A 19,240-nucleotide genomic window follows, 5' to 3' on the forward strand; every position below is an offset into this window, starting at 1 on the left:
TTCATATATAACATTTTAGAAAAGTTAACATTGCAAAAAATGAGAAACACAATGTGACACAGGTAGACATTTTCAAGAAACCTAAGAATATCATCCCTGAAGTTATTCTGAAGTAAACTTCAAGTTCACTGGGTAGCTGGATGAGTAAGAGCCTACTTAAAAGTAAATAAAACTGATAATAATGGATTTCATAATCTAAGACTGCCATTTGGAGAGAGCAACTGGGTTGCTGGTTTCTCCTTCTGGTAAAGAACATGTTTTGGAACATCTCTGTCACTTCCTGGTATCTATATGACCTTAAGAAAAAACTTAAATCTCACTTTTTGTACAGTATAATAGGGATAGTAGTTGTTTTTATCTCATTGGATGATTACACAGATTGAATAAAATGATATAAGGCACTGTTAACTATGATTAAGAATCCACTATAATTGTGATTATAAATATTAAAACATACTATCATCAAATACTAAAACTATTAATAAAGTTATACAATGTTTTTCATGGCTCTCTATTATACAAATATTTTGAACTAAAATTCTGTTAGGATAAATTGATGTCATTCATACAAAAGGAATTCTTGAATATCTGTAAAAAGAATGTTATTACTTTTCCCATTGATTTATCATATATGCCTAAGAATTTTTCCATAAAAATTCCCAAGTATTATATGAATTATACTTAAGATTTCTCATATATGTGAAAGGGAATATTTTACCTTAACTGATCTGAAATTTATTTACATGTAATGCACCATAAATTTGATAAGGAACAATGGTAACAACAGTAAATACATATCCAACAAAAGCACAGATACATTATTTTTTTTTAGATATACTCTACTTTTATATCTTTGCAAAATGTCTTGGACTCTCTGGAACTCATATCTTCAGACTACACCAAAATAACCTAGCTCATAGTTTTCAATGAACAAGTAAATTCTCTGTCCTCTAAAGAGCTCATATTCTTGAAAGAAGACAACAGACACATACAATAAATTACAATACTTTGAGCGCTGTAATAAGGCTGTGTAGAAAGGAAGTTTTAAGAGGTGGTAATCAGGTTAGTTAAGGAAAGCAGGAATACACCAAAGTAAGAGGAGGGAAAATCTAAGCTTTTCAAAGACAAGGGAAAAAGCCAGAATATATCATATCTGACAAATGCAAACAGAACATCAACACAATGTAGAATGAATGGAAGGCAATAGTGAGGGGGAAATGTAACTAGAATTCACTACAACACCAAAAGTTTCCTAAACCAGAACTCAAGAGTAGCAAACATTCTAAAAGTGGCTATATGACAGCCACAGCTGTTGCTAGTAAAATCACAGTCCTTCTCCTCCGTCAAAGCACATTTATGCACACATTTATGCACATTTCTATCTCTAGTCCTAGAAGTGATTTGGACAGTTTCTATGTCTCTTTCCTGGCTCCCCTCTCCCTATGCTCTTCTACTGGAAGAAACTCACCCTAACTTCCAAGGGGAAAAAAATAAAATTAAAGACAAAGAGCAAAGGAATTGACCTTTCATAGACTCTTTTGCCTTCTAGAAGAAATGCTACTCTCTGTACACAGCTATAAATAAAACAAACATTGTAACTTCAAATTAGACCTTAACCTAAGGCTGCCCAAGCAAAATCATTGCTAAACTACTCAGGTATTGAACAACTCTATTATAACATTTATTTACCAGGAAAAAATTTAAGTTCCTATCTCACATAAACACAAAAATAAATTCCAGAAGCATTAGAATATAAAATACCACAAAAGGGATTAGGGATATACCTCAGTTTGTATAGTGCTTGCCTTGGAAGCACAAGGCCCTGGGTTCAACCCCCAGCACCGTAAAACAAAAAAAAAAAACCAACAAAAAAACACAAAAGCACAAAACATTGGACTAACTCATAGTCCTGTAATACGGAAGGCCTTAAAGACAAGAAACATAGAAGCTACAAAAGAAAAAAAAAATTGATAATTAACAACATAAAAATGTAACACTTCAGTAAAGCAGAACATATGATAAAAGACACTAAGGGACAATCTATAAACTAGAGGTATGGAAACACTTGTAACATAAGAAGACATACTGTTAACATCTATAAAATACAAAGATAAGAATAATCAAACTTTTCTGTTTAAAGTCAACAGAAAAAAGGGCAAATGTATACAATCCATGTAATTTTTTAGTTTCCTTTTTTTATGGGGGGGGGCATAGGGGTGGGGGCACTGCTAAGGATTGAACCCAGGGTCTAACGTGCTAGGCTAGTGCTTTACCACTAGGCTACATTCCCAGCTCCAACTCACATAATTTGTTGAGTAAACATATCTGTTCAAAAAAAGGATTAAAGAAATAAATAATACAAATTCCAGTGAGATTTAACAGACTGGTGATTCTTTTTCTTATTTTGTTTTTGAATTAAATTTATTTTTAACTGATACATAAAAATTGTAATGTCTCATGGAGTAATATGATATTTCAATTCACGTATATGTTGTGTAATATTTAAATCAGGTTAAGCATCTCTACCTGCTCAAATATTTATCATTTCTTTATGGTAAAAACTTTCAAAATCCTTTCTTCTAGCTTTTTTAAATGTACAGTACATTATCATAAGTTTTTTTTAATTCACGTAAGTATTGGCAAGGAAGTCAGAAAATGGTTGCAAACACTACTGATGCAAACATAAATTAGCACTAATTTTTGGTGTACAATATTGATTAAAGTTTCCACTGTACCTAAGTTTAAAACAGCAACTCTACATCTAGATTTAAATACAACAGGAAGATTAAAACAAGATATAGATAGATAAATAGATAGATAGATAGAACAATGTAAACAGCAAGATTCTAGTAACAAGAATTACAAATAAGATAAAATTTTATCCATCAACAATGGATTGATGAAATAAGCTACAAGGAAAATGCAGCTTTGAGGTCATGACTTTTTTTTTCACTAGGGATTGAATTCAGGATCTTCTGCATGCCAGGCAAGCACTTTACCCCTGAGCTATGTTCCCAGCCCTAGAACTATGCAGCTTTGAAAAGACTAAAACAGCTGGGTGCAGGTGATAATAATGCTAGTAATCCCAGTGACCAGTGACTTGGGAAGCTAAGCAGAAAGATCACAAGTCTGAGGCCAGGCTCATCAACTTAGCAAGGTTAGCAAGGCCCTAAGAAACATATCCAGACCATATCTCAAAATAAAAATAAAAATGGCTGGGGATAAAACTCCGTATTAAAGTACTCCTGGGTTAAATCCCCAGAAAGAGAGAGGGGGAGGGGAGGAGGGGGGGGGGATGGAGAGAGAGGGGGAGAGGAGGGGGGAAAAAGAGTAAGAAAGAAAGAAAGAAAGGAACAAAGGAATAGACGGAGGGAGAGAGAAGGAAAACAGAAAGCAAGAAAGCTACATAGCTAGCTAGCTAGGAAGCTATCTAAAAGTGGTATCAGGCTTATAGAGTGACATGAGAAAACACTGCAAAATGCTGAATTTAAAAAGTTACAGCTTATTTACTGATCATATCTTTATCTTCTTTAAAAGTGCATGTATTTAAAGAGTGGGAATGGGGATATTCTCACTTTCTATTTCAATATACTGTATTCTTTGACTGTTTTTACAATGAGCATGTTTAACTTTAATATTATTACTTTATGAAGCCATACCAAATGTAGGAAATGATTTATAATATGTCTTAAATCCTAATTGCTCTTGTCCTTTATAAAGTCTTGACAGTGCCACCACGATTCTGAAAAACAGAAAGAAGATGCTCAAGAATCTAATTCAAAGCATGCCCTAAGTGTCATGTCTGCAATCTCCAACTTCCAATAAGCTATCTTGAGATTTAAACACTACAAAAGCATACAGTATCCTTACCAACACTGTTATGGTCTTTTTTTTTTTTTTTTTTTTTTTTTTTTTTTTTTTTTTGTGGTGCTGGGGATTGAACCCAGGGCCTTATGCCTTGCAAGGCAAGCACTCTACCAACTGAGATATCTCCCCAGCCCATGCCATGGTCAGTCTTCTTAATGTCAGTTATTCTAATAGATGTACAATGGTAAATGGTTTTAATTTGTGATTTATTTTGCTCATTTTGACAATACAGCATATAAAGATTGGAGTATAAATCTATGGATTACTTTGGTGAAAAATCAACATTTTAACAAAGTTAAGTCTTCCAACCCATGAAAAAGATAGTTAATTCTCATTATTGAGGTAATGATGTGCCAGTGATAGATATGTTCTATAAAGTTGCTACCAACAGTGAGTTCATGGATACTGAACTCACTTACATACCAGGGCAAATACAAAGTTAGATTCCTACAAGCTACTGGTCACATTTTTGTCAATTGATCAGTACATAATCTTGTTTTATATGTTGTTTCTGTTTAAAGACCCCCAATAAATACATACACACACTTTCATATATTTGTAAATAAACACTTATTTGGCTGATTAACACTGAACTCACAGCCAACAACCCAGTAATTGTGCCTGAATGAAGATTACCTAACATATGTATTTTCTCCATAAGGCATATCAGAGCCTTCTTGGGCTTAGGAATACTATATTAGAACTTAAAAACTACAACTGAGAGCCATTTTAAACAATGAAATAAACAAGAAGCACAGAAATGCAAAAAATGTGACACTAAATAATCCAAGATAAGGCCACTTGCTTACATATGAAAGCTGAAACAAGACAGCAGAATGTGGACTTGTTCATTTTCACCACTCTGCAAGTATCTGCAAATCACCACAAAAATTAAAAAATATTGATTTGGGGATTACAAATAAATTTTAATAAAGAGGCCAATTCACAAATAAGAAATCCATGAACAATGAAAATCAATCATATTTCTCTTAGGCAGTTTAATTTCTCTTAGCAATGCTGTTTTTAGTTCCAACATTGTTAAATTTATCTATATGTATTTCACATTTTGATGCTACTGAAAATATTTATAGAAACACAATTGGTTTTTGTATATCCTGCAATTTTTTTTTTTTTTTAATATTGGGACTTGAACCCAGAGGTGCTCTACCACTGAGCTACATCCCCAGCCCTTTTGCCCTTTTTAATCTTTAAGACAGGGTCTCACTAAGTGACGCAGGGTCTCAAATTTATGAACCTCCTGCCTTAGCCCCCCAAGTCACTAGGATTACAAGCGGCTTATATTCTGCAATCTTGCTATAATCATTCATTAGTTACAGCAGAATTCTGCCAGATTTGCCCAATTGTACTGGCTAAAACCACCAGGCAAATGCTGAATAATACTAGTGAAAATGGGTATTTCTGTCTTCTTGGGTTTTCTTAAAAAGTGTTCAATTTGGACTACCAAAGTTTATCATAGTTATGCATTATCAATTATGGAAGTTCACTTCCATTTCTAGTTTGCTAAGTGTTTTCAAGAACAGATACTGAATTTTGTCAAGTGATTTCTCTCTATCAAGAATGATAACACAATTTTTACTTTATAGTTTAATATGGTTATTACATTAATTGATTTGTTTGAATGTTAAACCAACCCTGTACTCCTGGGATAAACCACACGTAGTCAATGAAACACTATCCTTTCCATATACTGATGAATTAGAATTGCTAAAACTTGTTCTAGATTTCTGCAATTATGTTTGTGAAAAGTATTATTCTTCAGTTTTCTTATTATATCTTTGGTTCTTGTATCCCAGTAATCCTGACATCACAAACCTTAAAAAAAATTTCCACTGCTTCAATATTTTGATAATGTTTTATAAAATTGATATTTCTTAAGTGTTTGTTAAAATTAATCAGTTAAACTATCTAGATCTTTTTTTGTGAGAGGATTTTAACCAACTAAAATGTCTATTTTTTAAAACATATAAAGCTATTTAGGTTACCTATTTTCTTTGGCTTCCTTTGGGATTAATTTGCTCTTCTTAAGGTGAAAGTTGAAATCATTTATTTGAGAGCTTTCTTCTTTTCTGATATTTAGTGCTATAAATTTCCAAAACCAAGAGCTAGTATAGCAACATCTTCTAATATATCATATTGACATTATCAGTTTAAAATACTTCCTACTTTTCCCTTTCATTTCTCCTTTTATAATCATGGGTTGTTTGTGTGTTACTTTATTTCTAAATATTTGGGGATTTTCAAAGATCATTCTGCTAATGATTTAATTTCACTGTAATTAGAAAACATTCTTTCTGGGGCTGGAGATGTGGCTCAGACTGGTAGAGCACTTGCCTGGCATGCATGAGGCCCTGGGTTCGATCCTCAGCACCCCATACATACATACATACATACATACATATAAATAAATAAATAAATATCCATTGACAACTAAAAAAATATTTTTAAAAAATTCTATGACCTAGATCCTTTTGAACTCACTAAGAATTGTTTCATGGCCTACAGAAGTGTCATCTTGGTAAATGTTATGTATGAACTTGTAAACAAGTGTGTATTCTGCTCTTCTTAGGTAGGGTATGCTATAAAAGCAATGTCAAATCTACTGTATCTTTGGTGCCTTTTTGTCCAGTATTTTTTTTAACTATATATATCAATTATTGAGAGGAATTATTGAAATGAACTTCTTTATCCCTGTTAATGGTCCTTGCTCTAAAATCTACTTTGAACCACTTCAAATTTCTTTTTAGGTTACCATGTTGTATTTTTTCTATTCTTTAAATCTACTTGTGTTTATATTTAAAGTATTTCTTGTAGGCAAGCATACAGATATCTTGCTGTTTTATACAATCTGAAAATATCAACCTTTAAATCTGGGTGTTTAGAGTATTTACATTTTTTTTAATTTGTTCCTTTCAGATATATATGACAGTAGAGTATATTCTGATATAATATGCCTACACAGAGTGTAGCTTATTCTTATTAGGATTCCATTCTTGTGGTTGTACATGATGTGAAGTTTCACAGGTCATGTATTTATATATGAACATAGAGAAGTTATGTCTGATTCATTCTCATCTTTTCTATTCCTATCCCTACTCCCTTCCCTTCATCCCCCTTTGTCTAATCCAATGAACTTCTGTTTTTCCCCGTTTACTGTGTGTTAGCATCCAAATATCAGAGAGGACATTTAGCTTTTGATTTTTTTTTTTTTTTTTTTGATTGGCTCACTTGGCATGATATTCTCCCATTCTACCCAAATACCAGAAAATGCCATAATTTCATTCTTCTCTATGGCTGAGTAATATTCCATTGTGTATATAACCATATTTTCTTTATCGATTCATCTATTGAAGGGCACCAAGGTTGGTTCCATAGTTTAGCTATTGTGAATCGAGCTGCTACAAACACTGATGTGGCTGCATCACTAGAGTATGCTGATTTTGAAGTTCTTTGGGTATATACCAAGGAGTGGGACAACTGGGTCAAATGGTGGTTCCATTCCAAGTTTTCTGAGGAATCTCCACACTGCTTTCTAGAGTGGTTGCACCAATTTGCACTCCCAACAGCAATGTATCAATGTACCCTTTTTCCCACATCCTTGCCAACTTATTGTGACTTGTATTCTTGATCATTGCCATTCTGACTGGAGTGAGATGAAATCTCAGTGCAGTTTTATTGCATTTCTCTAATTGCTAGATATGTTGAACATCTTTTCATATATTTCCTGATCGTTTGTATTTCTTCTGTGAAGTGCATGTTCAGTTTCTTTGCCCATTATTGACTGGGTTGTTTGTTTTTCGTTGTTAAGTTTTTTTGAGTTATCTGTATATCCTAGAGATTAATGCTCTGAGGTGCAGGTAGCAAAGATTTTCTCCCAATCTGTAGGTTCTCTCTTTATGTTCCTGATTTTTTCCTTTGCTGTGAAGAAGCTTTTTAGTTTGATACCATTCCATTTACTGATTCTTGATTTTACTTCTTGCACTTTAGGTAGACTATTTACATTTAATGTGATTACTCATACGGTTACCTTGAGTCTATCATTTTACTATTTGTTTTATTTGTGCTATCTGGTCTTTGCTTTTTCATCTTTTCTTGGTTTTTGCTGAATTATGTTGTTGATTCCAATTTATGTCCCTATTTTTGGATTATTAGTTACAATTATGTATTTAGCTGTTTTCATGGCTGCTCTGTCATAGTATACTATCTTTAACTTACAAATCTACCTTCAAGTGATATTAAATTCCCTCATGTAGAGCATAAAAACTGTAATAGTACACTTCCATTTCTCCCTCCCTGCCATTGGGCTATTGCTGTCATACAGTTTACTTTTATGTATGTCATAAAACCACAATAACTTTTTAATATTTTTACTTCAGTCAATTATCATTTAAGGCAATTTATGAAGGAACAAAGATTTAAGTATTTGTTATTTATGGCATACTTCTTTCTTTTATGTAAATCTGTTATCTGCACTGAGTATGATTTTCCTACTGAATGAACTTAATTTTCTTCTAGATGAGAAATATTAGTGATACATTCATTCAGCATCTGTGTATTTGAAAATGTTTATCTCATCTTTGTTTTTGAAACCTTTTTCACAATACAGAACTCTAGGTTGATACTTTTCATCTTTCTGTACTTCAAAGATGTTTCTCCATTTCCTTGCTTTTGTCAGTTTTTTTGTTTGTTCATTTGTTTGTTTAGTACCAGGGATTGAACCCCGGGGTGTTTAGCCACTAAGCCACAGACCTTTTTATTTTATGGTTTGAGACAGAGTCTCTCTCAGTCATTTAGGGACTCACTTAGTTGCAGAGGCTGGCCTTGAACTTGCAATCTTTCTGCCTCAGCCTCCCAAGCTGCTGGGATTACAGGCATACACCACCACATCTGGCTCCTTGATTACATCTTAATCTTTGCTCCTCTGCACATAATGTGACCAAGTCTCTGGCCACTTTTAAGATTTTCTTGTTAACATTTGCATTCAGCAATATGACAATGACATACCTTGATATTATTTTATATTTCTTACACTTGGAATTCATTTAATTTCTTGGATTTATAGGTTTCTGGTTTCACTAAGTCTAGAAAGGTTTTAGTCATTTTCTGAAATACTTTTATCTGTGCCCTGCTTCCCTCAGGAACTTCAATTCCTCATACATGCGGCTGCTTGAAGGTACCCTACACCTTGCTGATGCTTCTTAATTTTAAACATTTTTTTCTGTGTTTCATTCTTGATGGTTTCTATTGCTGTGTCTTCAAGTTCATTAGTTATTTTTCTAGCAATGTCAAATTTCACTTTAATCTCATCTGGCATATTTTTCTTCTCAGATGTAGTTTTCATCTCTGTAAGTTTCATACTGGTCTTTTTGTATTATCTATATCTCTGACTTCTTGAACATATGGAATATTGTCCTGTTAATTCTATCATCTGTGTCACCTCTGATTAGTTTTGATACATTATTCACCTTATTACAGGGCATTGTTCTCAAGTTTCTCTGCACAGATAGAACTGAGAAAATGGACCTAAATAAACATCTATACATCCACATTCACAGCAGCACTGTTCACAATAACAAAAAGGTAGAAGCAACCCAAATGTCCATCAACAATGAATGGATAAATAAAATGTGATGTTCTAATAAATATATTACAATATTATTCAACCTTAAAAAGGAAGGAAATTGGGCTGGGGTTCTGGTTCAATGGTACAGCACATTCCTAGCATGTGTGAGGCACTGGATTCAATTCTCAACACCACATAAAAATAAATAAATAAAATGAAGGTAACGTGTTCACCTACAACTAAAAAAAATTTTCAAACATAAAAAGGAAGGAAATATAGTGTATGCTACAATATGAATGCATCTTGAAGACATTAAGCTAAAAAAAGCTTAAGCCAGTCACAGTAATACTGCATGACTGTTTATATGAAGGTACTTAAGAGTAGTCAAATTCATAGAGACAGAAAGTAGAATGACAGTTGTAATGGGCTGGTGGGAGGGCAATGGGGAGTTGGTGTTCAATGAGTATAATAGTTAATTATAAAGGTTAATGATTTAATGGGTATAATGTTCCAGTTTGGGAAAATGAAAAAAGGATCTAGAAATGACAGTGATGGTTGCAGGACAATATACATGCACTTAATGTCACAGAACTGTACACTTAAGAATGGTTATAATGATAAACTTATGTATATTTTAACATAATTAAGAAAACACAAGAAAAAATCACTTCTTTCTGAAAAGTATTTTCAATAGTAATAGAATGCTACTTTAATAAATATTTTTCTTTCATTACTTTAAAGATGTTACACCACTTTCTTGTGGTCCACAATTTCTAAGAAAAGGTCTGTGGTAATCCTTCTCTGTATTTCTGTTCAGGGTTGGGCAGTAGATCAGTGGTAGAATGCTTACCTGGCATGTGTGAGGCAAAAACAAAAACAAAACACCTCTCTATTTATAATGTTTCTTTTTACCTCACATTCCTTGAAAGATTTTCTTTCAGTATCACTGGTTTCCGGCAATTTGATTATGATGAGACTTGGTGTGCATCTTTAATGTTTCTTCCACTTCATGCTCATTGACTTCTTAGATCTGTGGGTTTATAGTTTTCACTAAACATAGAAGGTTTTCAATCATTATTTCTCCTAATATTTTGTCTTTTCCCCTCCCTACTACTGGGGCTCTACTTACATGTTATCTAAGACCACCTGACATCATCCCACAGCTCACTGATGTACCACTATTGTTTCAGTCTTTCCACCCTATGCATCATTTTGAATAGCCACAATTTCTATGTATTCGAGCTCACTAATCTTTTCTTCTAGAGACTTATCTGTTATTAACCCTATGTACCATCATCCTATACAAAGGACACATATAAAAACTCAAATTGAGAAACTGTTTAGGGTTTTTTAAGGAGCCCTATATATACAACAATGAGACATAATAGGCTAATTCCATTCAGTATTTTTTGATTTCAGATATTGCACTCAACCTCTAGAAATTGCATTTGGGAATATTTTTGTATATTCTACCTATTTTTACATCATGTTCCTGATTTCCTTTCTCTTGAACATTTAGAGCACCTTTGTCACACCTCTGTCTGCTAAATCAATCACCAATCTTTCTAATCAGTGATTTATTTATCTTGGCTATGAATGATATCTGCTTTCTTCTTTGTAAACATTTTAATTTTTATGGAAATGAAATCATCATAACATCAATATCAAATTAATCCATTTCAAGTGAACAATACAGTAACATTTAGTACATTCACAATATTGTTCAACAATCACCTATATCTAGCCCAAAATATTATTACTCCATGAGGAAACTGCATGCCCATTAGGCAGTGTTACCCATTCCTCCTCACCCCTTAGGCCCTGGCAACCATCAATCTGCATTCTATCTCCATGGATTATGTATTCTGGAGTTTTCAAATAAATGAAATCATACTGCTTGATTTCTTTCATTTAAAATTGTTTTCAAGGTTCTTCTGCATTGTGGCATGTATTAGTACATCATTTTCTTTCTATGGCTAAGCAATAGTGTATGGAATATAAGTAAAATAAATGCACCCATTCATTCATTGATGGGTATTTGGGCTGTTTCCATAATTTATCTACTGAAAATAGTACTACTATGAACATGCATGTATATATTTGAGTAAATTGTTTCATATGTATATCTAAGAATGGAATTTCTGGGTCAGGTGGCACACTTTTCCACAATAGCTAAACTATTTAATATTCCCACCAGCAATATAAGAGAGTTTCAGTTTCTCCACATCTACACCAAAACTTGATATTCTTGGGAGTCTTGATTCCAGCCATCCTAGTAGGCATGAAGTAGTACCTCATTGTGGTTTTCACTTGCATTTCTCTGATCATGAATAATGCTGAATATCTCTTATCATGTTCACCTTGGCTACCAGGATATCCTCTTTTGAGAATTGTCTATTAAAGTCTTTTGCCTATTTTTTAGTTGGGTTGTCTCTTTGCTGTTGAGTTTTAGTTCTTATATTTAGGCCGCAGATCCATTTTGAGTTAATGTTTGTATACTGTATGAGGCAGGGATCCAACTTCATCATTTTGCATGTATATTTCCAGGATAATTTGTTGAAGAAATTATTCGTTCCCCATTGAATGGTCCTGTCACTGTCAAAACTCAATTGCATACAGACGTACAGGTTTATTTCTGTACCCTCAATGCTATTTATTGGTGTGTGTGTGTGTGTGTGTGTGTGTGTGTGTGTGTCACTAGTATTACACTGTTTTGATTATTGTACCTTTGTCATAAGTATTTTTTCCCCTTTTTTGGAGGAGTGGAAGGAGGTGGCGTATTGGGAATTGAACCCAGGACCTCATGCATGCTACGGAAGAGTTCTACCACTGAGTTACATTTTTAGAGGGATTTTTGTTTGTTTGTTTTTGTTTTTTTAAACCTTGAGACAAGGTCTTGCTAAGTTTTCCAGGCTGGTCTTAAAATTGAAACCTTCCTGCCTTAGCCTCCTGAGTAGCTGGGATTACAGGTATGTGCTCCCAAGCCTAGTTGTACATTTTGAAACTGGGAAATATATGTTCTCCAACTTTCTTTTTCTTTTTCAAGACTGTTTTTAATATGTGGGCCTTTTGGATTTCATGAATTTGAAGATCAGCGTCCCCATTTTTACAAAAAAGGTCATTAAAATATTGATAAAAATTACAATGAATCTGTAACTTGCTTTGGCTAGTAATGCCATCTTAACATTAAATTTTCTAATCCATGAACATAGTGTGTCCTTTCACTTACCTAGATCCCCTTTTAATTGATTTCAACAACGTTTTCTACTTTTCAGGGCACACATATTTCATAAAGGAGTCTACTCCTTTTACTTTTGGATGTTACTTATAATGGAACTTTAATTTCCTTTTTGGATTGTTCATTTCTGGCATACAGAAACACAACTATTTCTTTTGTGTCTATCTTGTACCTAAATATTTGCTCAATTTTTTAATTAGCTTTAAATGGAGTTTTTGAGGGTTGCTGTTTTATGGATTCACTATGGTCTCACTAAGTTGCTTAGGGCCTCACTAAACTGCTGAGGCTGGTTTTAATCTGATCCTCCTGCCTCAGTCTCCTGAGTCACTGGGATTATAGACATGCACCACCACAACTGGCTAAGATTGTCTTTTTAATTAAATTTTTTATTTTTAAAATTTGGTCTAATTAGTCATACATGACAGTAGAATGCATTTAGACACATTGTACACAAATGAAGCACAACTTCTTCCTCTGGCTGAACACCGTGCAGAGTCACACCAGTAGTGTATTCATACATGTATACGGGGTAATAATGTCCATCTCATTCCATTGTCCTTTCCATCCCCTCACCCCCAACCCTCCCCTCACTTCCCTTCAAGATCTTTCTTTTTTAATGTAAATATTTACTGCTATTAATTTCCCTCTGAGCATGTTTTCACTGCATCAAATAATTTTTTTTTTTTTTTTTTTTTTTTTTTTAATTTTCACTTGTCTCTAAGTATTTTCTAATTTCCTGTATGGTATTTTTACTTTGACCTACTAAGAATCTGTTTAATACCTGCACATACTAATCCTTTGGTATCCTTGAGAGATTGGTTTCAGGGCCCCTCCCTAAAGGATACCAAAATCTGAGAATGTTCAATTCCCTTATATAAAATGGCAGAGTAGCTGGGTGTGGAGGCATATGCCTTTTATCCCAATGGCTCAGGAGGATGAGGCAGGAGGATCTTGAGTTCAAAGCCATCTTCAGCAACTTGAAGAGACCCTAAGCAACTCAGCAAGACCCTGTCTCTCAATAAAATATAAAAAAGGGCTGGGGATGTGGCTCAGTGGTTAAGAGGCCCTGGGTTCAATCCACAGTACCAAATAAATAAAATGGCAGAATATTTGCACATAGCATATGTAAATCCTTCCATATAATTTGAATCATCTATAGATTACTTATATCTAATGAAATATAAATTCTATGTAAACAGTTGTTATACTTTATCATTTAAGGAACAAGGGCAAAAAGTCTGTACACATTCTGTACAGATGCAATTTTTTTCCTAAAAGTTTTCAATCTGTACTTGATTGATTCCACAAATGCAGAACACACAAATATGGAGGGTGACTGAATTTGTTAATTTTCTAAATTTTCTAGTATTCAATTAACTGACTTGATTTCTAACTTCATTTCACTGTCGTTAGAGAAGATACTTTTTTATTATTTCGATCTTTTTAAATTTACTGAACCATGCTTTGTGGCAAATGTTTCAACTGTACTTGAGAAAAATGGGTATGTGGTTGTTGCTTGATATTCTTAGTATGTCCGTCAGGCCTAGTTGGTTTATGCTATTGTTTGAATCTTCTCTTTCCTTACTGATCTTCTGTATGAAAGTTCTATCCATTACTGAAGGTGAGGCAAACATTTTAATTTTGTATTAAATGACAATAACTGTGAATTTGGCATTGTTGAATTCTGAATTGTATTCTTCTAGTGTTTGGTGCACAGTTACTTGAAATCACTTGGAATCTTCTGGGCCCCTTGTGCTACAAATCTTTCAGTATAGGCTGTGAGAACACTATTTCTAACCTTATATAAGTTCTAGAAATTGTTTTTCTTACTGCTTTCCAGTAGTATTTTCTCTGGTGTCAAGCATCTATAAATCAGACTCAGTCAGACTCAAGGAGAACCTCCTGCAGATCTCCAGGATGCTCATACACTTGCTTTTTAATGTGTATTCTCATTGTGCGTCCCCTGCACACACCCCCTACACACACATAGCACATCATTTTCACTGGTACTCTGCCTTGCAATTCTTTTTTTTTTTTTCCTGCCCTGCAATTCTAACCACACCATGGTCTTCCCAAATTCTTATCTTTTTCTACTTATCTCAACAAGACTGTTGGGCTCTGTTTTGGTTCCTCCTCCTTACAATGAAGCCAGTAAATTACCTTTGGGTTCTTCTGTAAGTTGGTCCAATATAAGGGCTTCATCTCATTAGTTTCAGGGATCATAGTCTTATCATTCAATGTCTAAAACATTGTGTACATATTTTGTATGTTCTTAAGTTGTTTAAGGCAAAAGAGTATCTTTTGCTGCACAGAAAACCACCCCAACTTAGCCTCTTTAAAAAAAGTTGTTGGGGTTTTTTCCACAGTTTCTGAGGGCCAGCAATCATAGGGAAAGCTAAGCTGCATAGTTCTGGCTCAACATATCTCATGACACTGCAGTCAAGATGTCAGTGGGGCAGCAGTCTAGAACTAGAAGCCTGATTAGCTGGGAAGATTTGGCTTCCAAGAAGGCTCGTTTACATGCTGTTGGCTCAGTTCCTTGTTGGTTGTTGGCAGGACTCAATTTCTCATGACATGGCTCTTCCCATTGGGATGTTCACAACATGACAGCTAACTACTCTCAGAATAAGCAATCCAAGAGAGAGAGACAGACAGAGACAGACAGAGACAGAGACAAGAGAGCAAGCAAAGGAGAAAAGGCAAGAGAGAAAAAAGGGAATATGAGTGCAAGAGAAAAGAGGCAGAAGGCACAATGTATTTTATAAATAACCTATCCTTAAAAATGATCCATTACTTCTGCCACGTTCTCTTAGTCACACAGACCAACCCTAGTATAATGTGCCAGGTGATAACACAAGGGTGTAAATATTCTGATGTAGGGATCACTGGGGAGCATTCTTGGAAGCTGGCTACACAGAGAGTAAATCCAGTTCCTGTAATTGTTAGCATAGAGGAAAGAAAATACACTTCTTACATATTTTAACCTTCTTAAGTTTCTGTTTTTCTTATCCCCTAACTGTAGACCTTATTCTATGATTACGAAGAGAGACGGACAGACTACAGATTTTACTCCTCACGGAGAGCTGAAGGAAAATAAAACTAAGAGTAAGTAGCAGGGGCTGGGGTTGTAGATCAGTGGCAGAGCACCTGCCTTGCATGTGTGAGGCAACAGGTTGTATTCCCAGCACTGCATATAAATAAATAAATTAGTTAATTAATTAAATAAAGGTCCATCCAACAACTTAAAAAAAAAAATATTTAAAAGAAAGAGTAAATAGCAATAACTTTTACAAGAATAGAGTTCTGGTACCTACAGCAAGAAAGAGAAGGGTACCTGAAGCCAATCTGGGCCCAAGTGGTTTATTCCTCCAAATATTCAATGACCTCCCTTGAATGTCTGCTCTCTGCCTTCCGTGCCCATCAGTCTCCAAAGTCAGGCAGCAATATCAACATTAATAGAAAAATTAATAGCAGTACCAATAATAACAGGACTAGTGCTAAACATTTTGCCTCTGCTAATTCAATTACTCATCACAACAAACATGTGAGACAGACATTATCCTTAAATTCTAGGTCTTTGCTTTTCTGATAATCATAACCTAGCTTTATGCTTCATAGTATAATAACAATTTTATTCTTCCTACATCTGGCTCCCTGTTGCCCTCCAGGGTCCCCCTACTCCTCTGGAAACGAAATTCTGTTTTGTCCTGCCTGTCTTCCCGTTTTACTTTGGCAGGTCTTAAAGTTTCCTCTTGGCTTCCATATTCCCAACATCTACTACCAAACCTTGTTAAATGGAACTACCAGACCAGTTAGACCTCTGTAAATTCCCTGCTGCTGGGCCCTCCCAATGCTACAACTGCCTAATATAGACTTCTCCAATCTCTTAGGACACACTGACCTGTCTAGTCTGCCTAACCAGCTATTCCAAAAAAAAAAAAAAAAAAGTGGCCCTATTTCACTCATTTAAAAATATTACTTTATAGCACATGTGTTTTCTTAATTTACATTTGCTACAACTTAATATTAAAATGAGTTCCCTTTTCCTAGGGACTCAAAGAAAGGCCCAAAATATACCAAACCCCTATCTACTATGGTACTCTAGAAACTAATAGATTTCATTAGTTATCTATTAAATAATGAACTAAAAAAGGAAAGTAATAATTATAAATATTAGCTCTGAAAATTATCAGAGTATAACCCAAAGAATATCATTTTCAAATAAAAAAGAAAAGTTGAGAGTGAACACATACAAGCAATTCACAAAAAGCAAAGCACAAAAAACAAACATAAGCAAATCTCAGAAATGCAAACTAAAATACCACTTTTTATCAGATTGGCAAAGATTGAAGCATCATAATAACTAAAAAAAATTGGCATTCTCATTTACTAATATAATTTTGTGCTTTTGGTATTTATGCATTAAGTAACTTTAAAATTCATAGACCCGGGGCTGGGGTTGTAACTTAGTAGTACTTGCCTAGCATGTATGAGGTACTGGGTTCGATTAAAATTAAATAAATAAAATAAAGGTCCATCAACAACTATAAAAATATTTTTTTTTAAATTCTTCATCCCAAACATGGAGGCTCCGCTGGGCGATGTTCTCCAGGCAGCCTCCAGGGCCGCTGCCACCCCCGCCAGGACTCCCATGCCAGGCTTTCCTTCTCCACACAGCCCCTGGCACATCAAGAACTTCTAGCAGCACCTTGGAGGAGGAGTTGGAGTCGTCATTCGAGGCTTGCTTTGCTTCTCTAGTGAGTCAGGATTAGGTCAACAGCACTAATCAGGAAGAAATTCGAACTGGTGTTGATCAGTGTATCCAGAAGTTTCTAGGTACTGCTAGACAGACAGAATGCTTCTTTCTACAGAAAAGATTGCAGCTGTCTGTCCAGAAACCAGAGCAAGTTATCAAAGAAGATATCTCAGAACTAAGGAATGAATTGCAGCGGAAAGATGCACTGGTGCAGAAGCATTTGACAAAACTAAGGCACTGGCAGCAGGTGCTGGAGGACATCAATGAGCAGCACAAAAAGCCAGTAAAAGACCCTCAGGGCTCCTTGGCCTACCTGGAGCAGGCTTCTGTCAATATCCCTGCACCTCTGAAGGAGACCTGTGAGGGGTCTGGCCTACAAGGTAGCCTCTTGAAGACAGTTTCACCAAACTTCTGTGGACCTGATATTTTAGAAGAATTATTTGCCAGGGAATGAGTTGGTGTTAATTTTGTTTCCAACTAAAAATTTCCCCAATTTTTGTGAGCTGTTAATTACTTGATTAGTTTATAAAATGCTTATGGCTTGGTGAACCAAGTGAGGTTTGGTTTTGTTTGTAGTTTTAGACTTTGATGACACAGATTCTTTCCTGTTTTTTTCGCTTGTTTTTAAAATTTTTACGTGACTTTTATATAGTCTTTTTTCCAGTTGTTAGTTTGTTATTATCTGAGGGGGAAAATTACAATACTCCAGAATCAGGGGAGACCGATTCATGGTAGTAGAGAAAAATATTAAATTTGCTATCTCAAGACTTTGAACTACCTCAAGAAGAGGAATCTTATGCAAGGTTTGTAATGCTTCCACAGTAGCACAGATATTTTGTATATTGGTCAGAATAAAGGTTAAAATATGCTGTTAGTGTAGTGATATCACAATTGATCCTTAAGTTGATGCTGCCTTTTGTTTAAGTGAGTTTTGTGTGTTGTACGGTGTTCCCTGTTTGGAGGGGAGCTGTATTAGCAGCATGATATGCTAGATGCCTTGCAGTAATTAACCCGTGTGAGTAACAAAGCAGACCCAGTCTCTAGCTTGACCACTGGGACACAGGTGAAGTACAAGGGGTCAAAGCTTGGTCTGATTCTTTTTATTTTGAATTTTGTGTTGTTTGCTTGTGTTTTTGTTTTATTTTTTGGAGAAAAGGCAGTTTACATGATGAAAGATTCTTGCTCATGAATTTGATTCCCAGGGACTAGGGCCTTGGGGTAGAGGGTGACCTACAGAGTGATTCTTGGCTACTTCACCTCTATAGAGAGCACGTAGCTCCTCTGGGAAAGGTATTTTGCACTCTTGTTGGAGGAGGTTTTCTGTTCTCTGTTGTATGCTTTTCTTAGATTACATCCCTTTAGCCAATACAGATACTCCACTGTCTTCTGACTAGTCAGTAAGTCTGTGGCTGTTTTGTCCTCTCCAACAAGGAAGATCCTTCCCCACATACTTTGATATCCACTCATGTTCCTGGTCTGGCCTGGATGCCACCTGGTCGACAAAGCCTCCACTCCATTCCAAGGCACAGGACTTTTATTTCTTCCACTGTCTTGTGGGTTAGTGTATAGTATTTGTTTCTGTGCTCCTTGCTCCACTGTATGCTCATGGGAAATAGGCATTACTCCCCTTGAATATACACATGTATTTTACATGATACTTTGTACTCACTTTGTACATATATATGTACATGTGTGTGTATAATGAGCTATATATATATATATATTTTGTGTGTGTGTGTGTGTGTGTGTGTGTGTGCGCGCGCGCGCGCTATAAGGATGATATTTGTCTTGTGGACCT

The 19,240-nt window shown here is 35.0% G+C and overlaps 1 protein-coding gene and 1 pseudogene across 12 annotated transcripts in view; one reads left to right on the forward strand and one right to left on the reverse strand.

Moving 5' to 3' along the window:
* Positions 1 to 19,240, reverse strand: part of STAU2 (staufen double-stranded RNA binding protein 2) — a 344,586-nt gene that overhangs the window by 312,918 nt on the left and 12,428 nt on the right. For 2 of the 11 annotated variants that reach the window (XM_079140538.1, XM_079140531.1), the window contains exons 3-4: positions 10,361 to 10,498; positions 3,660 to 3,742 (exon numbers count right to left, since the gene is read on the reverse strand). The exons of 6 other annotated variants lie outside the window; for them this stretch is intronic. The gene's annotated coding sequence lies outside the window, so the exon portion shown is untranslated. The remainder of the gene's footprint in view (positions 1 to 3,659; positions 3,743 to 10,360; positions 10,499 to 19,240) is intronic. 3 more of the 11 variants (XM_079140536.1, XM_079140532.1, XM_079140539.1) reach the window with 2 other exon arrangements.
* On the forward strand, positions 11,610 to 18,155 carry LOC306661647 (mediator of RNA polymerase II transcription subunit 28-like; annotated as a pseudogene). The gene has a single exon. The product of its transcript is annotated as a mediator of RNA polymerase II transcription subunit 28-like (transcript).

Source organism: Sciurus vulgaris, assembly GCF_902686455.1.
Source record: "Sciurus vulgaris genome assembly, chromosome: 1".
Classification (NCBI taxonomy): Eukaryota; Metazoa; Chordata; class Mammalia; order Rodentia; family Sciuridae; genus Sciurus; species Sciurus vulgaris.